Source organism: Oryctolagus cuniculus, chromosome 3 (assembly GCF_964237555.1).
Source record: "Oryctolagus cuniculus chromosome 3, mOryCun1.1, whole genome shotgun sequence".
Classification (NCBI taxonomy): Eukaryota; Metazoa; Chordata; class Mammalia; order Lagomorpha; family Leporidae; genus Oryctolagus; species Oryctolagus cuniculus.
In genome coordinates this window covers 147459002-147482239 of record NC_091434.1, presented here as the reverse complement: position 1 = coordinate 147482239, position 23238 = coordinate 147459002, and the positions used below count along the sequence as shown (strand labels likewise).

General features: G+C 41.0%; 1 long non-coding RNA gene across 1 annotated transcript; it reads right to left on the bottom strand.

Moving 5' to 3' along the window:
* Positions 1 to 2848: 2848 nt before the first annotated feature.
* LOC103348680 (uncharacterized) lies at positions 2849 to 22998 on the bottom strand. The gene is made up of 3 exons (XR_011387413.1): positions 22814 to 22998; positions 22129 to 22186; positions 2849 to 3232 (listed from the first exon to the last, which is right to left on the bottom strand). It is a non-coding gene; the product is annotated as an uncharacterized lncRNA (long non-coding RNA).
* Positions 22999 to 23238: the final 240 nt, after the last annotated feature.

Sequence of the window (23238 nt, the reverse complement as noted above, 5' to 3'; positions counted from 1 at the left end):
TACTCAAACAGTATTTTACACTTTATGTTCTGTGTGGGTGCAAACTGATGAAATCTTTATTTAATATATACTAAATCAATCTTCTGTATATAAAGATAATTGAAAATGAATTTTGATGTGAATGGAATGGGAGAGGGAGCGGGAGATGGGAGGGTTGCAGGTGGGAGGGAAGTTATGGGGGGCGGGAAGCCATTGTAATCCATAAACTGTACTTTGGAAATTTATATTTACTAAATAAAAGTTTAAAAAATTATTTATTTTTGTTTATTTAAAAGGCAGAGAGAGAATCTCCCATAATTAAATCCCACCTTCCTCTCTCTTTCTAAGACTCTTATGCTATTAAGTTTGAATCCCACTACCATACTGATAGTCTCTGGTTTGTCCTTCAGGATTCACTTGCCAGAATTCCTCATCTGGCTCTGCTCCCTGGGAGTCCATGTCCTCTGGTGTTAGACCAGATTTAGCCAACTGAGAGCCTTGGAAGGGGATTAGAATGAGGAAAGAGAGTGAGACTGGAATTTATCACCCTGACTCCTTCTCTGTGAGGACCTAAAAGATGGCTGTGTTGGGACAGAATGGTCAGAAGGTCACTGCTCCTTCTGAGGATATGCACATTGCATGACTCTATCCAGATCTCTGTACCCTTTCCTTCTTTGTTCATGGCACTCAGTTCAAGCACTGTCTCTTGGGGTCGCCTTCCTTCTGCTTGTACTGTTGGAACTAGTCCATGTGCACTCCCTTAAGTTGAACAAGGCCATTTATGGGAATCCTGATATGTGAGGGTTCTTAGATCAGCTTCACTTCCATATCTCTTCCCCCAGTCTTTCAAAAACATATCAAAGGAAAGATCTGATCATGTCATTCTCCAAATGTGCAAATGCTGTTACAAGATGCAGTATTTTTCCTCAACATTTTCTTGGAAGACCATCATCTTCTGTGGGGAGAACCTCACCTTTTCACATTCTCCCAAAGGGACTCTGCACCTGTCACACCAAGCAACCTCCTTGTCCACAGCAACAGCACTACTTCCTGTCTCCATGCAATTGAGAGAACTGTGTCCTCTATACCATATGCCCGTCTCTGCATTAAGAACAGCTCTTTTAACTGTGCCAAAATAAAAGTCATGGAATCCGAGATGTTTGCTAACCTACCTGAAGCAGTATTCACTGTAACCCTACAGCAAGCTTGTCTTGATCAATTTTTCTATTGCTATAACAAAATACCTGAGGCTGGATGCTTTATGAAGTAGAGACTCCTTTCACTCATGATTCTGGTGATGAGAAGACCAGCCTACATTGTGCTGCTATCCTCACATGGGCTCCCTGGCTGCTTCACTCCATGGTAGAGAAATGGAAAAGGAACAGTTGTGTGTGTGCAGAACGGGCTAATCCTGTGAGATGACCTCATTTTATAACAACCTGCTCTCAAGAAAATAACTCACTCTGTAAGATCAGTTTTAATCCCTTCCAAGCATGGTGGCCCATAACCTAATTACCTTCCCTGAGGCCCCACCTTTTAAAAGTTCCATCATCTCAGGGCAGGCATTTTGAAAAGAGGTAAATATCCCCCAGTCCCACATTGGAGCATCCATGTTTGAGTCCTGAATCTGCTTCTGACTCCAGCTTCCTGCTAATGTGTACCCTAGGATGCAGCAGTTAATGGTTGAAGTACGTGGGTCCCTGCCACCCACATGGAAGACTTAGATTATGTTCCTGGCTCCTGGCATTGGCCTAGCCCAGCCCCAGATGTTGCAAGTATTTGGGTAAAGAACTAGGGGATGGAATGCCTCCATCTATCTCTATCTTCTTTCTTTCTTTCTTTCTTTCTCTCTCTCTCTCTCTCATTCTCTCTCTTCTCTCTCTCTCTCTGTATGTGTGTGTGAATGTGTGTGTCTTTTAAATAAATGTAAATAAGTAAATTGCAATTTAAAAAGACAAAAAAAATTATACCACCTCAACACTCCACACCTAGTGCATAAACCTTCAAGGGATACACTCAAACCATGTCCACACCACAGCCAACTTCCACTACTCTGTTACACTGCCAACGACACTATACTTCAGTGATTTGCTGGAAGATCTCCCTAGACCTACTATGAGACTCTAATGAAAGGTACATGGTCTTTTTGAATTATGACTTCTTATTCAATGTCTCTTACAAACCAGATGTTCAATAAAATACATAGAATAAGTAACTATGCCATCATGTACGTTGTTACTCTAGAGATCTCACATGTAATTGATGAAGAGATGATCCAGTTGTGAAATCATTTTTTCTGTTTACTTATAGTTCAGCTGACCCATCTGTCCAGGCAGGTGTCCCCATTCTCTCCCAATTACTGATTCCATCTACATCATTCCTAAAACTTCAAGTCAATAAAAAAGCTGCTATGGGCAGACTATTATGAATGTTTACACTAAAAATTAAATTTCATGATCTTTCATCAAGTATTCTCACCCTACAATTCTACCTGAAAAGCCAAATATTTATTGTGCATTTCTGTAGAAGACATTTAATAATTAGCTTTCAAATGAGCAGTAAAAAAACATATTTATATATTCATACCTTTTGACTATAGTTCAATATTTGAGATGTGTAGTGTAGGTGTAATTAAAGTAAACTACAGGAAAAATTCAATTCATTTAATTAGCACATAGGTAATAAAAATATTATACATCACTTGGGTAATTTGGATCTAATACATTTAACAGAGACCATCTCTCCTAAATTTGTGATCCTATGAATTCCTATCGTTCAATGTGCTACCTATAGATAAGATAATGAAATGGCAATTTCCATTAGGATTCACTCAGCACCTTGTCACTATTGAATTCAATGAAAAACTCAATAAATGAAAGCATTGTGTTTTTATTTTTCTCTGGACAGATGAAGTTTTACAATGGAGTGCTGAGTTTTCAGGGGGCATCCACGTCTCTGTGACACTAGCAACTGAGGGTCTGTGCCATGCACTTTTCAGACTGAGGCCCAATCTGGACTGCTGCCCTCTGTCATCCTGTGCGAGCCTATGGCATCCCTGGCCACTCCCCTCTGGCCACAGAGGATGGTGAAGGAGAAACTGAGATGTGTAGAAGGGGTAGCAGTAGGCCAGTCCCTTGGTTCTTCATGCATTTCCTGGAACGCATGGTTTTATGAGATCTTAGCCCATCAGCGACTGGAAGCATCTCTCTTTTTCAGGAGCAAGCAATAAGTAAGAGAAATCAGAGGATGATGGCTGAAATGCAAAAGCACAAATGAGGCACCAATATATCTATAGAAGTAGTACGGAATGCTTATTGTGTCATTATTACGTGTTTCTAAGAATAAGCACAATGTTGTGGGGAAATTGGTAATAAACTTGCTGAGCTTGAACAGAAAACAAGCCCCTGAATGATTCAGATTAACTCAAAAACTACTACCTGGCACAGGGGTATCTTCACAAATGTTCAGTGAAAGACATTATTTAAACCAAATTTTTCTTACAAATTCACATTAAATGCATCAGTTGAGTTGGCTTGTAACAAATACCTATAAGGATTCCTTGTGAACATTATTTTCTGAAGCATACCTAGGTTGTAATTTATCTGAATAGAAATTTAGATTTCTGTATCCAACAATGAGGTCACTTCAGCTGATACATGTAGACTGTTTGGGCTGCTTGGCCCATTTAAAGTGATATGGAGGCAAAGATAATATTTTTATGCCACCTTCACTGTCTTCACCACCTGGTCTCACAGGGCTGACACTGGAGGGTGTTTAACTCCCAGGGCAGACCTCACACACCCCTCCAGGGCAGCCAGTTACAGCAACAAACAATATATTTCACTTTGTGTTTCTATGGGGGTGCAAACTGTTGAAATCCTTACTTAATGCATACTAAACTGATCCTCTGTAAAAAAAAAAAAAAAAAAGAAATTATCAATTCCCAACTTGACTCTCACTGGGATTAAACATGACAATAGGTCTGATCTGATTTCATCATCATTTTAAAAAAAATCATCTATTATTTTTCACTTTATGTTTCTGTGTGGGAGCAAACTGTTGAAATCCATACTTAATGTATACTAAGCTGATCTTCTGTATATTAAGATAATCGAAAATGAATCTTGATGTGAATGGAAGGGGAGAGGGAGTGGGAAAGGGGAGGGTTGTGGGTGGGAAGGACGGTATGGGGGGAAGCCATTGTAATCCATAAGTCGTACTTTGGAAATTTATATTCATTAAATAAAAGTTTAAAAAAAAAAACAAACTAAAGATAAAAGATTAGATAATCAGTGTCCATTTGTAAGACAGTTTTCACCATGGTAAATTTTGATTGCTCTACCAACTCTTTTGAAAGGCTTGGAAAGTAGAACAAGGAACAAATTTCAGCTCCAGAAACACCTCAATCTTTTTGATCAGCTATGATTGATTTTGTAGCATGTGCTTTGGCTTTTTCAATATTTCATGATAAGTATTTCCATGTTTTAGATGTAGTCCTTATTTTTTTTCAGGATCTACAAATAATTTTATTGCCATGGAACAAGTAACACAACAGGCGCCCTATGCTGGATGCCACTCTCTCCTGGTCATTTCCTATACTTCAGAGGGAGAGTTTACACAGGGAGGAATTAAAATGAAAAATCATCTCTGCCCCAACCTCACCACCGACTATTCACAAACCCCGGCATTTTATTCTACAGTTTTCCCTCCTTTGTGTCCCTACCAAGGGGCTCCAGGACTTTTTCTTGCAGATTCAGAGGAGGGGAGGGCATGCTGGGGGATGAGGTGGTGGCTACTCACAGCTCCTGATGCCAGGAGCCAGCCTGAGGAGTTGTCCCTTATCATGGAATGGGGAACAGCCCCCTCTCAATTGGGGGTCTGGGAGGGCAAAGGCCAGGAGCTTGGTGCAACCCCTACAAGCACAGGTGTCTATAGCCCTCTTGACCTTGGCCTGCACCCTAGAGCAGCAGGGAGGAACAGGTAGGGACCCGTCCACCACTGGGTGAAGGGAGAAGCCCTGTGGGGAGCAACTGGGAGCAACTCGGACTAGACTGTTACTCGAATTAAGACTTATTTTATGCATCTGCTCTCCCACAATATGGCGCTGGGAGAGGAGGAAACAGCTTCTACACAGCTGCCTCCAGTTCAACCAATAAACAGCAGGACCTGCTCCTGATTGAAGGAGAGCAGCGTACTCGGCGTGTGGGTAGCAGAGTTGAGATTGATGGAAGAGGACTATAAAGGAGGAGAGAGACAACATGCACCAGGAACATCTAAGAGGAACACCTGAGCAGCCCCCGAGAGAGCCGGCCGGTGGTGTGCCGCTCCCCCACGGAAGTGGGGAAAGTGGCAGGGGGAACCGCCCTTCCACGGAGGTGGAAGGGACGGTAGCCAACCCGGGAAGAACCAGCAGCAAACCCGGGAAGGGCCGAGCAGACAAAAGAACAACGCAGGGTCCTGTGTCGTTCCTCCACGAAGACGGGGAGCAACATAATGGTGCCGTGACTCGGATATGAAGCCTATGCAGGGTCTAGTGTCGTTCCTCCACGAAGAGGGGGAGCGACAAGCCCCAACAGCAGTCTATTGCCATCAATGCCAGCAAACTCTCCATCCGTGGAGGGTGGGAACAAATGACAGGTGGGGAGGAAGAATGAGGCTGGTGCTGCCTCCCAACCTCCACCCAACACAGGAGAAATCCAGGCAGCAAGGGGCAGAATGGTCTGAAGATGGGGAAGAAAGGGAAAAGCAGTCCCCGCCTGTGTATGGCCTCCCAAGGCCCAGGGGCTGGAATGCGGCAGATGGTTGCTTCTTCCAGGGCTGGGCCCCAGGCAAGTTTGGAAGAAAGCAGGCCAGGCAAGAACCACCAGGCTTTCCTGAGCAGTGTAAGGCCTGCAGTGCTTCTTGCAGGGTGGCCTGAGAGGGTGGGCTGGGAACTCTGCCATGAGTCTATGCCAGACACAACCACCTCTGCTCCACACACAAACTGATGCCCAGTCCCCTCAGCAGGGCTGCCCCCACACACAGCACAGGCTCGGCGGACTGTGCCGATCCGAAGCCAGGAGCCAGGTGCTTCTTTCTGGTCTCCCATGCTGGTACAGAGGCCCAAACACTTGGGCCATCCTCCACTGCCTTCCCCGGGCCACAGCAGAGAGCTGGACCAGAAGAGGAGCAACCAGGACCAGAACCTGGCACCCATGTGGGATGCTGGCGCCACAGGCGGAGGATTAACCCAGTGAGCCATGGCACCGGCCCCTCTGCTGAGTTCTTTAAGATTAATTTTTCATTATTTATTTATTTATTATTTGAAAGATAGCATTACAGAAAGAAAGATGGAGAGACAGAGAGAAAGAGATTTTCCATCCACTGGTATACTTCCCAAATGCCCGCAATGGCTGAGGCTGGGCCAGGAAGAAACCAGGGTCCTGGAACTCCATCCTGGTGTCCACATAGGAGGCAGGTGCCCAGGCACTTGGGCCATTTTATGCTGCCTTCCCTGGTGCATGAGCAGTGAGCTGGACCAGAAGAGAAGCAGCTGGGACTATGATAGGGATGTCGGCCTCTCTGCTGAATTCTTGGAGAGAAAACTAGACAAAGCATAAAGCAATATTATCATTTGTAAGTGGTATAATGGGAATTACAAAATGCTTTGGAAACATACTGAAAAGAGAAATTAATTTGCCCAGAGCAAAGACAAGGAAAACTATGAAAAGATATTAGATATGCAATTTGGAAATTGGTAGAAATTAGCCATTTGTGGGAAAGATGTTAATTGCAAAGAGAAGAGAAATTTTGATTCACAAAGATGCTAGGACAGAAAACATGGAAGATAGGTGGAGATGAATTTTATGATAAATGTTGTTTAGGAGTCACGAGTTTTGTTAGACTAACGGCTCCCTTACCATGACCCTATTCCTGAGTGAGGACTGATTCATCATCTCTCCCTCCCATGCCTTGTTGCACACTTCAAAACATTTTTATACTGAATGTGTTTTGTAAATCATAAACTGTCAGAGAAATATTAAGTATTAGCTCCAATGGGTTCCAAGATAGAGCCATGGACTTTAATATGCAACATAATTATCCTAGCTTTTCAAACTGCAATGTCCTAAAAGTGATCATTGGATGACATGAATAGAATGCTGATGGTATTTATGTCAAATAGATGTGATAGATGCTAACATTGTGGAAACAAAGAAAATCACACAGGCAAAAAAAAAAAATCATTTTAATCTAATGTCACAAAAGAAGACTTAGTAGTTTTGTAAAAGGAAAGAGACTGTAAATCATTTGTATTTTATACTGTATTTTGCATTTCATATTTACCAAATGGGTCGTTTGACATCAGCCATTAAAACCCCATGCTTTCTTTTTTTTCTATTTTTTTTTTATTTAATGAATATAAATTTCCAAAGTACGATTTATGGATTACAATGGCTTCCCCCCCATACCGTCCCTCCCACCCACAACCCTCCCCTTTCCCACTCCCTCTCCCCTTCCATTCACATCAAGATTCATTTTCGATTATCTTAATATACAGAAGATCAGCTTAGTATACATTAAGTAAGGATTTCAACAGTTTGCTCCCACACAGAAACATAAAGTGAAAAATAATAGATGATTTTTTTTTAAATGATGATGAAATCAGATCAGACCTATTGTCATGTTTAATCCCAGTGAGAGTCAAGTTGGGAGTTGATAATTTCTTTTTTTTTTTTTTTTTTTACAGAAGATCAGTTTAGTATACATTAAGTAAAGATTTCAACAGTTTGCACCCCCATAGAAACACAAAGTGAAATATACTGTTTGAGTACTCGTTATAGCATTAAGCCTCAATGTACAGCACATTAAGGACAGAGATCCTACATGAGGAGTAAGTGCACCGTGACTCCTGTTGTTGACTTTACAAATTGACACTCCTGTTTATGGTATCAGTAATCTCCCTATGCACCAGTCATGAGTTTCCAAGGCTATGGAAGCCCCTTGAGTTCTCCGACTCTTATCTTGTTTAGACAAGGTCATAGTCAAAGTGGAAGTTCTCTCCTCCCTTCAGAGAAAGGTACCTCCTTCTTTGAAGACCTGTTCTTTCCACTGAGATCTCACTCACAGAGATCTTTTTGCCAGAGTGTCTTGGCTTTCCATGCCTGAAATACTCTCATGGGCTTTTCAGCCAGATCCGAATGCCTTTAGGGCTGATTCTGAGGCAAGAGTGCTATTTAGTACATCCGCCATTCTATGAGTCTGCTGAGTATCTCACTTCCCATGTTGGATCACTCTCCCCTTTATTTATTCTATCGGTTAGTGTTAGCAGGTACTAGACTTGTTTATGTGCTCCCTTTGACTCTTAGTCCTTTCATTATGATCAATTGTGAACTGAAATTGATCACTTAAAACCCCATGCTTTCTATCTCAGGGCCTCTGTGCTCAGGACTATTTCAACTCATTGTAATAATCAGTGCTTTATCTGCTTTGCACTAATGTAACTCAAAAAGAAAGTTCTTGGATTATATTTTGTCAAATAATGAGAATTACTTGATAGCAATTTATTTGTAAAGGGAAAATGATGTATATCAGCCAATTATAGCAAAGTTTCTCTTTGGCTTTTCTATACCCAATAGAAAGTTAGGATTTTCTTTTCAACTTAAAATTCTTAGTGTCAACTAGAGTCTGCCAAAGAATAAGCATTCAATAAACATTGTTGATGAAATATCTGAAAGAAATCCTATATCAAAGATAAAATATAATAGTTTAGGGGCCAGTGCTGTGGCATAGCGGGTTAATGCCCTGGCCTGAAGCACCGGCACCCTACATGGGTGCTGGTTCAAGACCCGCTGCTCCACTTCCGATCCAGCTCTCTGCTGTGGCCTGGAAAAAACAGTGAAAGATGGCCCAAGTCCTTGGGCCCCTGCACCCACATGGGAGACCCAGAAAAAGCTCCTAGCTCCTGGCTTCAGTTTGGCGCAGCTCTGGCCGTTGCAGCCAATTGGGGAGTGAACCATCGGATGGAGGACCTCTCTCTCTCTCTCTTTCTCTGCCTCTCCTCTCTCTGTGTAACTCTTACTTTCAAATAAATAAATCTTTTAAAAATATATATAATTGTTTATTGATAAACAAAAATGTGCTAATCATATAAAGACAATAATTTTTTAAAATTGCAAGATCATTGAAACAAATGAAATACCACTTAATGGAGAAATGTTGAAGTAAATTCCTGCATTCTGTTAGTGGACCTATGCAGGCACAAAACAATTATTTAGGAAGATTATGATCATATAAACAACTTCATATAATATCAAGCAGAATTGTCACAATAAACACACACATACACACAGGATCACACACACATATGTCTAATTTATGAAAGCATATGAATATTGTGTGAATAGGGGAAAAACAACTCAAGAGAAAATGACCAAAATTCAAATTTTGTGATGGTTGTACCATGGATAATCAAACAGTCTTTCAGTTTTTCTGACTTCTGCCATTGCCTGTTCCATGACTCTTCTTACGGTCCCACTCATAAATAATTAAGTCATATTGACTGTTTGCTCTGTACAGGACAATCTGCTAGGCTCTGAGAATGTGGAATCAAAGGTAATATGAATTATGACTGCAACAATCAATGAAATACAGTCTATGGGAGAGGTTTTTCCTGCACTGTAGCCTACCATCCTCCATTCTACTAGCCTTGCCAGGTGTTGCATTCTGTCATTAATAAGGCCGTGAAGTAAGAAAGTGGTGAAATAATAGTCAAATCCTTTTATCTGTGTAGATGAACAGAAAGTCAACAGAGGATTTCATAAACAAATAGCTTTTTTCAAAAGGCTGGTAAAGGAGAAACTTTTAAAAAGACAATAATTCATTTTTCTCCCAAATTATGGAAATATATAAATCTCAAATACTTCAACAGCTAGCCTTGTAGTACTACACTACCCTGGAATTTTTTTCTGGTCCCCATATTTCTCTTCTTAATCCACTTCCAAATATCTTAGATTATTTCATCTGCTTAGTATGTTTAAAAGTGATGGAATATTGCTGAAATGAGGACTATGACGAAGCAAGAGCAGTAATTCAGTGCTTTTGTTTAAAAATGAGTCAACTTATTTGAGGGGGGAGAGAGGGAGAGAGAGCGAGCTCCCAATTGCCAATTCACTCCCCAAATGCCTGTAATGGCAGGGGCTAGGGCTGTCTGAAACCACAAACCATGAGCTCAACCCAGGTGTCCCACTTAGATAGTAGGGAGCCGCTGTACTTGAGCCTTCACTGCTGCCTCCCAGGGTGTGCATTAGCAAGAAGCTGGATCAGAAGCCAGAGCCAGTGTCCAAACCCAGGTACTCCAATGTGGGGCACAGGTATCTGACTGCTAGGCTGAGCATCCACACCCTAAGTGCTTTCTGATTAACATAAGGCAGATGCTCCATATTTGAAAGTTGACTGTCCGAACAGGTTAGCATGACAGAAAAGATGCTAGAATTGAAATCAAAAGAGCAGATGAGTCTGTGCTACAGCTGCTCAGAATGTGACCTTGAACAAGTCTCTCTCAGACTCTGCTTCAGTTCCTTATTTGCTAATCAGTGTTAATAAATCGTATCTTCATTCACCTACCTGTTTATTATAAAGATCAAATGATGGGGCTGTTGCTGTAGCGTAGCAGGTAAAGCCACCGCCTGCAATGCCGGCATCCCATGAGGGCACCGGTTTGAGCCCCAGCTGCTCTACTTCCTATCCAGCTCTCTGCTATAGCCTGGGAAAGCAGTGGGAGATGGCCCAAGTCCTTGGGCCCCTGCACCCACATTGCAAGACCCTGAAGAAGCTCCTGGCTCCTGGCTTCAGATCAGCACAGCTCCAGCCATTGTGGCCATTTGGGGAGTGAACCAGAGGATGAAAGATCTCTCTTTCTGTCTCTGCCTCTGCCCCTCTGTAACTCTGCCTTTCAAATAAATAAATAAATCTTTTAAAAAAATCAAATGAGAAATAGAAACAAAACCGTGTTCTGATTTTTCTACAGGACATCAAGATGCCACATCTCATTGGTCATAAGAGCAAAATCTCTCCATATGAAAGATACAGCATTCTTTCTAATCAGTTCCTTCTACAACTTCCAACATTCTCAGCCAGCACTGTAGTTCAAGCAATTGTAAGTCAAACCTCAATACTTAAGAATCTGAAAGACATGAATAAAAGTGGCTATGCCACAAGTGTGTTTGACACACACAGGGAAGAAATGGCTTTGTGTGGTCAGTTTTCACAATTGTGGTCCTATGCAACAGATTTTATACTTCCAAATTAATATACTGTTTAAAAAATTGGAATAATTGGACACTGATGGAAAAGTCCAAAAATTGATTTTCAAAAATGTGTCCAAATTTCCATAATTTTTTTTGTCTAAAGAGTATTATTTTGGGGGGCAGCACGTGGCATAGCGGGTAAGGCAGCCACCTCCAGGGCCGGCATCCCATATGGTCACCAGTTCGAGTCCCGGCTGCTCCACTTCAGATCCTGCTCTCTGCTATGGCCTGGGAAAGCAGTAAAAGATAGCCCAAGTCTTTAGGCCCCTTCTCCCACATGGGAGACCCGGAAGAAACTCCTGGCTCCTGGCTTCGGATCGGCGCAGCTCCGGCTGTTGCAGCCAACTGGGGAGTGAGCCAGAAGATGGAGGACCTCTCTCCCTCTCTCTCTTTGCCTAGCCTTCTCTCTCTGTGTAACTCTGACTTTCAAATATATAAATAAATCTTTTTAAAAAGGGTATCGTCTTTATAAGTATATATATTTTCATTTAAAATAAATTTGCAATCATTTATATTGAGACTTTTAATTAAGCGACTAGACAAGTTGAGAACTTTCCTCTCATTGTGATATCTAATAAAAGAATATAGCTCTGCGGGAAAGATAATGAATCAAGTGACAGGGGCGAGTTAATAAGATTTATCATTGCATAAAGTCTACATTTAGAATGTTGAGGGATTTGGATCTGTCAGTAAATCTCTATGGGAAAAAAGTAATTTCAGTTTGGTGCATCTAATATTTATAGCATATGAGTTGGCACAAAAGCTGTTCTGTGAAATCATTTTGAAAATCCATTGATTGATTCATGTATTCTTGATATAATTTTTTTGCCTCAGTAAACACGCAATATTCTTACCAGTTATAACACTGATTGGATGGTCAGAAAGTTTAATCTCACATACACACACACACACACACACACACACACAAGGGCTTCTAAAAGTTTGTGGAAGTGGAATATACAGATGTTTATTTTGCTGTAAACATTATTTGAAATCCATACATATATCTAGCATAATGCTCATTTTCTATGAACTTTTTTTGAGCCTGCATATTTATTAGCTGCTTTCTTTCTTTGAATCCTTGGGGACCATGAAAAATAAGGACTTGCAAAGAGTTTAGAACTAATTAGTCAATGAAATTGCTCTTAGCTAACATAAATAGTTTCCTACTCATTTGTATCTCATCAGTGTAAGCCTTTATTTTAACATTTTAATAATGTAACACTTTCAGTAAGAGTGTTATATAAATAGTATAAATATCAGTAATGATGAACGAATACCTGAATTAATTATTCAAGAAGTACCCACTAACATTCACAAATACTTCATGCTACCTTTCGAAAGAAAAGCAGAAGCAACTAATTGCAAAAAGATAAATACTTTCAATATTCAACACATTTGGCATACAGAGCATATTTGACACACTTAATTTATAAGTTTCATATACCATTACCCATATTCATAAAATATTGCCCACTATAAACAGAACTTTCTTCTGTATACCTACAACAAAAGGCAGCACTGCCAAGAAGCAAGAGGATTGTTTCAGATTCCAGATTAATAGTCAGTCTACTTGGAACAGATGTTAAACCCTCATCCACACCCATGTGCATCTATTATCTGTTTCCGGTGGAATGGGTTTTGCTCTGATCAATAAATGTATCAGCCTAGCTGTTCATCTTGTTAGAGAGGTCAAAGGAGTGACAGGAGTACATCTGTTTTCATGTCAGATAATGTCTCAGGTAATGAATCCTCTCCAGGTAGATAAACAGCATTCCCTCAATTGTCCTTGGGTATCCTACTGCAGACCCGATCCTGATGAAGCTGAGGCACTTGGGGAATTGAAAGTGTTGGCATTTCCTGAAACATTTTTAATCTAAACTTTATACTCATCTATGTGGTATTTTCAGCTCTTAAACAATGACCCCATTGCATAATATACATCTAAGATGATGGTTGTTATATAATGCATTTGCATATGTCGGAAAATGTAGCAGAGAGACTTTTCTAAAATGTAGCCAGTAAAAAGTGTTTTCCATTGCCTACTGCTAGGTTTAGGTGTGGTTTGAATGATTGTGACTGGAGGCTTTGTGTCCAGACTGGCAGTCTTGGAAGGTAGTACAGACTTTTAAGAGGAAGGGTCTGGTGAGGCATCCTTGGGTCATCTGGGACATAAATTCAAAGAGGATTGTGGGACCCCACCTAGTTTATCGCTCTGCTTCCTGGCCCCTATATGGTCCTTTTGCTGTTCATACTTCCATCATGGCCGTCTGCACCATGAGGTATACCACCTTCGCTGAGCCTGTGCTATGCTGTTCAGAATTTCAGCATCCGGAATTGTGAGCTATATATACCTCTTCTCTTACTATAACTCTTGCGAGCTAACGGCCTTGGGTATTTCATTGTAGAAACAACAGAAAGCTGACTAATGCATCTGCATAATTGTAAAAGCTCTTTGCAAGGATACATATTACATTCATCACGCTAATAATTAACAAAAGTGCATAATGAGTACAAGATACAAAATGTCTATTAGTGCATATTAACATATGTGATTACCTTGCTAATACTTGGTGAATGGAATACTAATATTGTTCTCACTTAAGTGAGCAAATGAGGTCAACCACTAGTTTTCTGTATGGAAATTTTTTGAAAGAAAAAACATGAAGGTGATGAGGTTGCTTCTGGGTGGGTGAAGTTATTGCATTTCATCAAGCCTATTTCCTGTAGCAGAATTGGATGTGATAAATAGATTCAGTCACTTTGATTTGTGGTCACTGGCTGAATCGCTAGCATTCATTTTAGCTTCCACTTTGGCATTGATTGACCATGGAGTCCTGTCACTTGAAGTAAGTCACTTGAGCCCTATAGTCATCAATGTCCAGATTGGTAAAAGATAGAAAGTAACTCCTCATCAAACAGCCATCCCTGGGGAATGGGCATTCTTCATGCTACAGGCCAAGGTGCAGTCTTGCCAATAGACTTGGGATCCAATTAGCAGAATAATTGGCAACAGTGAAAGTTGACAGGCCCCCTGTGTCTGTGTGGACTGCAAAGAGGAAAATGCAATCATCCAGAATTGCCCCCTCCTTATCACCAGGAGTCTGAGATCCTACAATCCAGTAAAATCTGAAAACTTCAGGTAAATTCAAGATCGTCAAGTTACTTTTTCAGTTAAAGATTTAAATATACATCAAACACTTAGTACTATCCCACAGGCTAAAGGGCATTTCAACTTCAAGTTTGGGAAGAATGTGACAACTACAAAAACAAAATATATTCAACAGTGACTTTTGGCTGAAACATTCATAATATTTTCCAACCCAGAAAATGTACCCATGTCCTGGCCCCTGATGATGGATAGACATCAGGAGAGCATCATTTCAGAGTTAGGCCCTGCACTAAAGATGCTGACATTACTGAGACTGCAGAGACCTGGGAAGACAGGGAGAATGTAGTTTCCGGAGGTGCAAGGAGGTAGCAGTGCCTTCATTTTGAGGCTAGGGCTTGCAAGGAAGCCTACGGTCCCGAGAGAAGAACCCTGACCATAGAACAAGTGGGAGCCAATCAGGTTACTGAGATCAGACTCAGAGCTGAAGGACAACTCATTGAGACCAAATCTCCTGGAGCAGAATAAAAAGTCTCAATAATAAACAGTAGCAGTCATGCTGACATCAGACTAGGACCAGGAGGAGCCCAACGTGGACTCTCAGTGTCTGGATTAGTGCGACCTTAGATGACTGAGAGTGGAGTGATACTTAATTTTCTTCATGGGGTTGTTCCCTGCCTCTGGGTATGGTCACTTCTCCAGTTACACAGATGAGAGGGCTGTGGGGTCAGGGCTCCTTGTAGATCATTACATCGATGTTGAACATTGAGTGACCCGATCCAATCCCACCAAAACCTCTCTGTAACTTGCTTATGTTCCTGGAAGACTTGGTGAAGCATTTACAAACATTTTTTTCTGTCCAGGGAGTGATTTAGAAAAAAATGTGTACATTCTGAAAAGGAGTCAAGGAATCGGAAGCACCATTCCCATCCAGAAGTGAAAACTGCAGCATTCATAGCATCGCAATTCAGCTGCGGTCCAGTCCTCTTCATTAGCCAGCAATCCCTCTCTGACTTTGAGTAGAAATAAGCAAGCATGAAATTTATCAAAAGTTATAACATTTTCCAGACACATCTACAGTTAATATATGGAGTTTAATTTCTGTAATATTTCATTAAAGCACATATCTAGAAATAAAAATGTACCAGCAATTCTATTAACTATTTTCAGATATCCACATTTCATCAAACAGTCTTTAACTCAGGTAATGGCAAGCCACAGCCTATGGACACCACTGGGCTCTACTCATTAGAATATACGCAAACATTATCCATTTTTTCTTGAAGAGACAGAACCAAATCAAGGCCAAAAATTCATCCTTGAGCTAGAATTTTGAAGTCATTTGTCAAATGTTAAGACCATGCTGTACTATTCCTTATGAAAAGAAAAAAAAGTGATCATATGTGCATCCCATGTGACAAGTAAACTGTTTATTAAACTGGATATACATGGATAAAATTGGATATCCTTATCAGCTAAAATGCTAAACAAATTGTCTAGACAGATACATGTCACCAATTTGATATTAGTTTGCCAGCTATTTTTTTAAGATTTATTTATTTATTTAAAAGGCAGAGTTACAGAGAAAGAGAGAGAGAGCAAGAGAGAGAGAGAAAGATCATCCGCTGGTTCACTCCCCAGATGGCTGCAACAAATGGCTGCTTTGGCCAGGCCAAAGCCAGGAGCCCAGAGCTTCTTCCAGGTCACCCATGTGGGTGCAGGGGCCCAAGTACTCCACTGCATTCCCAGGCACATTAGCAGGGAACTGGATGAGAAGTGGAGCAGCCAGGACTCATATGGGATTATGAGAGATACATAATTTATACATAGGAATTTTTATGTTAAAATTTTATTCTATGGGTGGGCATTGTTGGTGCAGCAGGTTAACCTACCATTTGAGATACCTGTATCCTATGTCAGAGTTCTGGTTCCAGTTCTAACCACCCTGCTTCTGATCCAGATTCCTGCTAATGCATCCTGAGAGGCAATGGATAATAGCTCAAGTGCTATATGCAAGTTATACCATGCATATGCAAGACCCAAATGTAGTTCCTGGCTCCTGGCTCAGCCTGGCCCCCAATCCTGGCTGTTGTAGGTGTTTGAAGAATGAACCAGCAGATGGGATACCTCTCTCTGTCTCTGTCTCTCTCTCTCCCTGCCTTTGTTACTCTGCCTTCCAAGTAGATGAAAAATAAACAAATGCTTTTTGAAATGTTATGCTAACATTATCTTGACATAATTTTGCTATGCATATGTGATTAATCAGTGACACAACAGAATTAATATTTCAATGGAGGAAAATATTTCAACATCATGAGAGTTTTATTTCAAGGTTGTCAATGGATCATGACCTGATGGCAGTTGTCAGAAATACAGACAGAATCCTTCTTCAGGCTCTCCACATCCAGCAGTCTTATTTTTAAACTCCTTCACCAACACCCACAAAGCTGACTATCAGCTTTATAAGATGATGAGAGCTTTAATATTTCTCCATCTCTCATCCCTGTTAGTTATCAACAGAGGTCAAACTTATGTGGATGATCTTAATGAAATCTTCTAAAGGTAACAGTTTAGAAAACCTTTTTCATTTCTTAAACTAAACTCATTTCCAACCATTAATATCTCATACCTTAAACCTGCCTATTGGCTTGCAGCTTATAACCACCACTCCACTTGTTGCCCAAATCCAAACCTAACAATTACCTTAGATCTTGACTTCCCTATCATTTTTCTTCTTCATTCTATCATTATACCTGTAAAATATTCTCCAAGATCAACCCAGGTCTTTACCCCCATGAAAATCATTTTATTTCACAGCTTCAACATTTCCCAAATACGTTGCAATAACCTCCCATCATCCTAATTTTGGCTTCTTCACAATGGAACTTCTTCCCTGTACAATCTGATTAGGATGCTTCCCTGTTTAGAACTCTTAAAGGATAGCTCAATATCTGCAGAATAAAATTTAGGTTCAAAAGTTGTGGTAAGATGTGCTCCATCAGCTGTCTCCCTTTCTCCTCTAGCCGTCAAGTTTTCTCTTTGTAAACCTGAACCCCCCTAATCTCCTTCTGCCCTACTCAATCTTCACTCCAGACCTTGCCCAGTCTTCACACTCTTGACTTTACTCATTCACATTCCAAACCTCGCTCTGGGAAGCATTTCTCGACCTGTCTGTTCTTCCCCCATACAATGTTAATTACCTCTTCTCTGTGTGTGATTTCATGACACTTGATAGCATATGGAGTGTTTTATTACAAAAGATGGCTGCCTGTGCTCTTACTAGACGGTGCATAGCTAGATGGCAAAGGCTGGGTGATATTCATGTTTTTTTCCTCAACACCTAACATAAAGCTATGTATTTAGCAGTAGCCCAAATGTTTTACAAAAATAATAGATGTGAATGAAATAATGAATTCAAACTATCCTATTGCTTTTATTTTTATTTATTTATTTGAAGGAGTTGCAGAAGGAAAGAGAGAGACAGAGAGAGAGAAATCTTTTATCTGCTGGTTCACTCCCCAGATGGTTGTAATGGCCTGAGCAGGGCCAGGCTAAATCCAGGATTCAGGAGCTTCTTCCAGTTCTCCCACATGGGTAGGAGGGGCCCAAGCATGTGGGCCACCTTCTGCTGCTTTCTAGGCTATTAGCAGAGGGCTGGATTGGAAGTGGAGCAGCTGGGATACGAACCAGCACCCATATGGGAATGCTGGTGTCCCAGGCAGTGACTTAACCCACTATGCCACAGCACCCATCCTTCCTGGTTTTTTTTAGCCAATGAATATCCTAACTTCTGACCATAGTATCAAGCCTTTTACAAAGCATGTCCCTGACCTATTCTAGAGGAGAATTGATGCTGCTTTCACAGAATGACACGGTAAACTCATAACCTCAAAGAAACCATTTAAGTAAATTCCATTAAAGTAAACCATTTAAGTAAATTAAGTAAAAATAGTCTAACCAGCTAACAGCTATGCTTGGAACTTTCTATAGTAAACATAGAGTGTATTTTGTAAGAAATAAAATTCTGGGCCGGCGCCGTGGCTCACTAAGCCAATCCTCCACCTGCTGTGCCAGCACCCCGGATTCTAGTCCCAGTTGGGGCACCAGATTCTGTCCCGGTTGCTCCTCTTCCAGTCCAGCTCTCTGCTGTGGCCTGGGAAGGCAATGGAGGATGGCCCAAGTGTTTGGGCCCTGCACCCACATGGGAGACCAGGAGGAAGCACCTGGCTCCTGACTTCAGATCGGTGCAGTGCGCTGGCCGTACCAGCCATTGGGGGGGGGGGGGGTGTGACCCAACGGAAGGAAGACCTTTCTCTCTGTCTCTCTCTCTCTCACTGTCCAACTCTGCCTGTCAAAAAATTTAAAAAAGAAATAAAATTCTTCACCTATAAAGAATGCTTACAGTTATGAAATTCTTCCATTTAAATTAATTTGATATTTTTAAGGAATTGTATTTGGCAAAACATTAATTTTGTAGAAAGTGAAACTGTACTTTAAATCGCATAAATAATTTTTCAAGGTCACAAAGGGAGGACTGAACCAGGATAAAATATATGAATTTGATATACCAGTTAATTTTTTTCTACTCATCACATTCACAGAAATATATATATATATATATATATGGAAAGTACATAACAGCATGATCTTATTTTGTCACCTCCATATCTAAATATATGAAGAAATATTAAAATAGATTTGTTCTAGTTGTATACCTACCTACTAGAAAGTTCTAACAATGACAAAGGTAATTATGTTTCTTGTATACAATCCTTTCATTTTCAATTCTTGAACTTAGCACTAGTAAGATTTTTTTCTTGTGCCTTTTGTGGCTGTTTACCCCCAGAGCTGTCAAGGCTATCTCCTAATGTGAAGAAGAAATTCTTTATCTTAAAATAAATGTTATCTAAAAATAAATGCAGTACAGTGTAGCCACCCAAGTTCACCCTGTCCCTAGCAGTCTCAGATGAATATGCATCTCTCTGACATTCTAACAGAGCAAGGGGTGAGCTCCTTTCTGGAAAACTGACAGTTGCTCAGCTAAGAGAGGCAAGGGGAAAGGAGTAGTTCACTCTCCGAGTGATGTGTTTTAGGCCAACGGTCCTCTTCCATTGAGTTTAACCTCTCCAGACATCTCCTACAGAAGAAAGACTTTTCTCTGACAATATCCAAGTGCTAAAGAAAATATCTATACTGACAGGTAGTTTCCTAGTTTAAGGAAAAGCCCTGATGCTTGAATTTGCACATGATGGCAAGAACATTTGGATTTCTCAATATTAAAAAAAAGTAGTTTAAGAATTTTCTAGGTGGCACAGAATCTAGGTGGAACTGATATTTCACCTAAACCTTAGTAACCTAGAAGTGACTCCCGGTCAGTGATGAAGAAATCACACCCATACTCTTTGAATTGATTAATATTCATTCAGTCTATTCATTTATTCATTCCTGAAACAAAGTAAGCCTCTTCTATGTGTCAAACATTATGAAAGGCACAGATAAGATGTCTAGGGTAAGATGAGCATTGGGATGAAAATGTCACGGAGAACTCTGAAAGATTCAATGCTCTCATTGATCCCTAAAAGAGAAAGAAAACTGGTCCAAGCCAAAGAACCAGTTTGTGATTAGAACCAAAATGAAGAGAGGGGAAGGCATTTGGCACAGGGGTTAAGTTGCCACCCAGAACTCTCGCATCCCATATTGGAGTACCTGGTTTGAGTCCCTGCTCCTTCACTTTTGATGCAGTTTCCTGCTAATGTACACCCTGTGAGACAGCAGGTGGTGGCTCAAACACTTGGGTCCCTATCATCTACATGGGAGAACGGGGTTGAGCTTCTGGCTCTCCTGGCTTTGGCCTGGCCCAGATGTTATTGGCATCTGGGGAGTGAACCAATGGATGGAAAATCTCTCTCTCTCTCTCTCTCTCTCTCTCTCTCCCCCTCTCCCTCTCTCTCTCCTCTCTCTATCTCCCTCTCCCTTTCCCTCTCCCTCTCCTCTCTCTCTTCTCTCTGTTGAATAAAATGAAAATGCTCACATAATAGATACATATATAATTTTTAAAAAATGATTAAAGAGGGAAAAACATTGTGACATACTGGACAAAGCCACCACTTGCATGCCAGCATCCCACATGGGTGCTGGTTTGTGTCACAGTTGCACCACTTCCAATCCAGCTCCCTGTTAATGGCCTGGAAAAAATAGCGGAAGATGACCTGCATTCTTGGACTCCTGCTACCCATGTGGGAGGCCTGGAAGAAGCTTCTGGCTCCTGGTTTTGACCTGGCCCAGTCCTGTCTGTAGCAGCCACTTGGAGAGTGAACCAACGGATGGAAGATTCCCTCTCTCTCTCTCTCTCTCTCTCTTCCTCTCTCCCCACCCTGTAACTCTGATTTTCAAACAAATAAATAAACCTTTAAAAGTAATAATTAAAAAAAATACTTGGCACATACACAAATAACTGCAAGAAATTTAGTAATACCAGAACTAATTTAGAATCAGCAAAAATGGAGAAAAGAAAATTGATTTAGGTACTGTAAAAGGGTGAAATCTAGAACAGGTGTGTAGCAAAGCTGTTACAACACTGCTTGGGGGGACTGAGCTAGCATTCTATATGGGCACTCATTTGAGACCTGGTTGCTTCACTTCCAATCCAGCTCCCTGCTAATGCGCCTGGGAGAGCAGCAGAGGATGGCTCTAGTGCTTGGGCCGCTGCATCCACATGGGAGACCCGGAAGAAGCTCTTGGTTCCTGGTTTCAGCCTGGAACAGCCCCAGCAATTGTGGCCATTTAGGGACTGAACCAGAGGATGGAAGATTCTCTCTCCCTCTCTCTCTCTCTCTTTCTCTGTCCTTTCTCCCCCCCCTTCTTCCTTCCTCTCTCTCTATATAACTCTTTCAAATAAAATAAAAATAAATCTTAAAAAAAAAGACACTGCTTGGAACATTTCCATCCCATATTGGAAGTGACCAGGTTCAAGTCCAAACTCCATTCCTGATTCCAGCTTCCTGTTAATGCACACCTGGGGTGGCAGCAGGCATTAACTCAAGGACTTGAATCCCTGCCACTCACAAAGGGCCCTGGATTTTATGCCTGCCTCCTAGCTTTAGCCTGGCCCAGCCCCAGCTATTGCAGGCATTGGGAGAGTGCACCAGTACTCAGAAGATCTCTCTCTCTGTTTCTGTCTCTCTGCCTTTCAAATAAATAAAAGTAAATACATTTTGAAAAAAAGATGGAGAGTCAAAAAGAATCAGTGATTTGCTGGCAGAAATCAGAGAAGCATGACATTTCCTTTTCTGATCTGGGTGACTGGCTGAATAATGGTGCCATTTCCTGCATGAACAAAAAACAGGGGAAGAAAGAGAAGGTGGAGAAGGAGGAAGAGGAGTGGGTAAGCCTGAGGAAGAAGAAATAAAGTTAGAGCTACCTATGAAATATGCAATGGGAATGTCAAAAAAGCACATTTTCAGAGAGATATTTGGACTGTATTTTAGTTTGGGGTTTACTAACATGGAAAGCATAAGTGGAAATTTTACTTTTGAATCTTTTAAAATTTTCTTCTGAAAATTTACTATATATATATATATATAAATAGTTTAAATAGTCAAAATTTTTGACAATACAAATTCTTTTAACTCTGCGGCTCTTTCTTCTCTTCCTTGCCTCTGTATTTCTTACTAGCATGCTGGACAAGCATTCTTTGACTGTTCCCAGTCTTAGGTATTACATATTAATTTCCAGTTATGGAGGGCGAGGATTTACCTCTTTTCACCGTCTCCTTGATTGGAGTCTTCTTAACATAACTGCATCACAATTGTATCTGGAAAAATAATGTGTTTTTATTGCTCTAACTATGTAAATATTATGTACAGATAGGCAACCTGGTGTATTTCTTTTCTTATACAGGTTTGTTCTCTGAGGAGTTAATTACAGTCAATTTTCTTTAATATTTTCTTTATTTATATGAAGGGCAGAGTTACAGAGAAAGAGAAAGAGAGGGATCTTCCATCCACTGGTTCAATCCCCAAATGGTGGGAACTGCTAGGGCTGGGCCAGGCTGAAGCCAAGAGCCAGGAATTCCATCGGAGTGTCCCATGTGGGTTGCAGGGGCCCAAGCACAGAGAGCTTGATCAAAAGTGGAGCAGCTGGACTCAAACCAGCCTTTGGGAACTCGTACACAAACCCCATTTATTCTCCCTTCCCCACCCCTGCCACCGTGTTTCACGCAGAGTTCTCCACATGCTTTCGGGGCAAGAGTGAATGAAGGACATTGGAAGAGCAGGGGGACTGGAAACTCTGCATTTCAAAGGTTAGGTGCGATGATAACTCGCCTGAATGCAGAATTCCAGCTTGGCTGTTTCCTGGCATCCCCTGTATCCCCTGTCCTGTGGTGACTGGTGTCAACTGTGACTCCATTATTTGAGCAGTCGCTCCATACACAACTCACCAGCTGAGGAGGATCAGTATCTTTTCCCTCTTTCCACACAGCACTCAGCCACGTGTACTCCTCCCAGCTTACATGATGTTGTCATCACAGAACTGTGTCCTCTTTAACATATTATGACATCACTTGATTATGCTATACAGTCTAGGTATTTAAACTACCTGTATATTTTTTCCATTTTTCCTTGCTTCCAAGAAATAAAAAGTTAATAAAACATTTAATAAGCTCATTTATCAGCTTATTTTAAATAGATGAATAAATTAATAAAATGAACATATAAAAAGATATTTTAGACCTATATAATTAATAGAAGCTTACAATATAACTAAAATTAATATCTTACTACCTCATGGCTGACGCTGTGGTGTAGTGGATGGGCCGCTGCCTGCAATGCCGGCATCCCATATAGGCGCTGGTTCAAGTCCCAA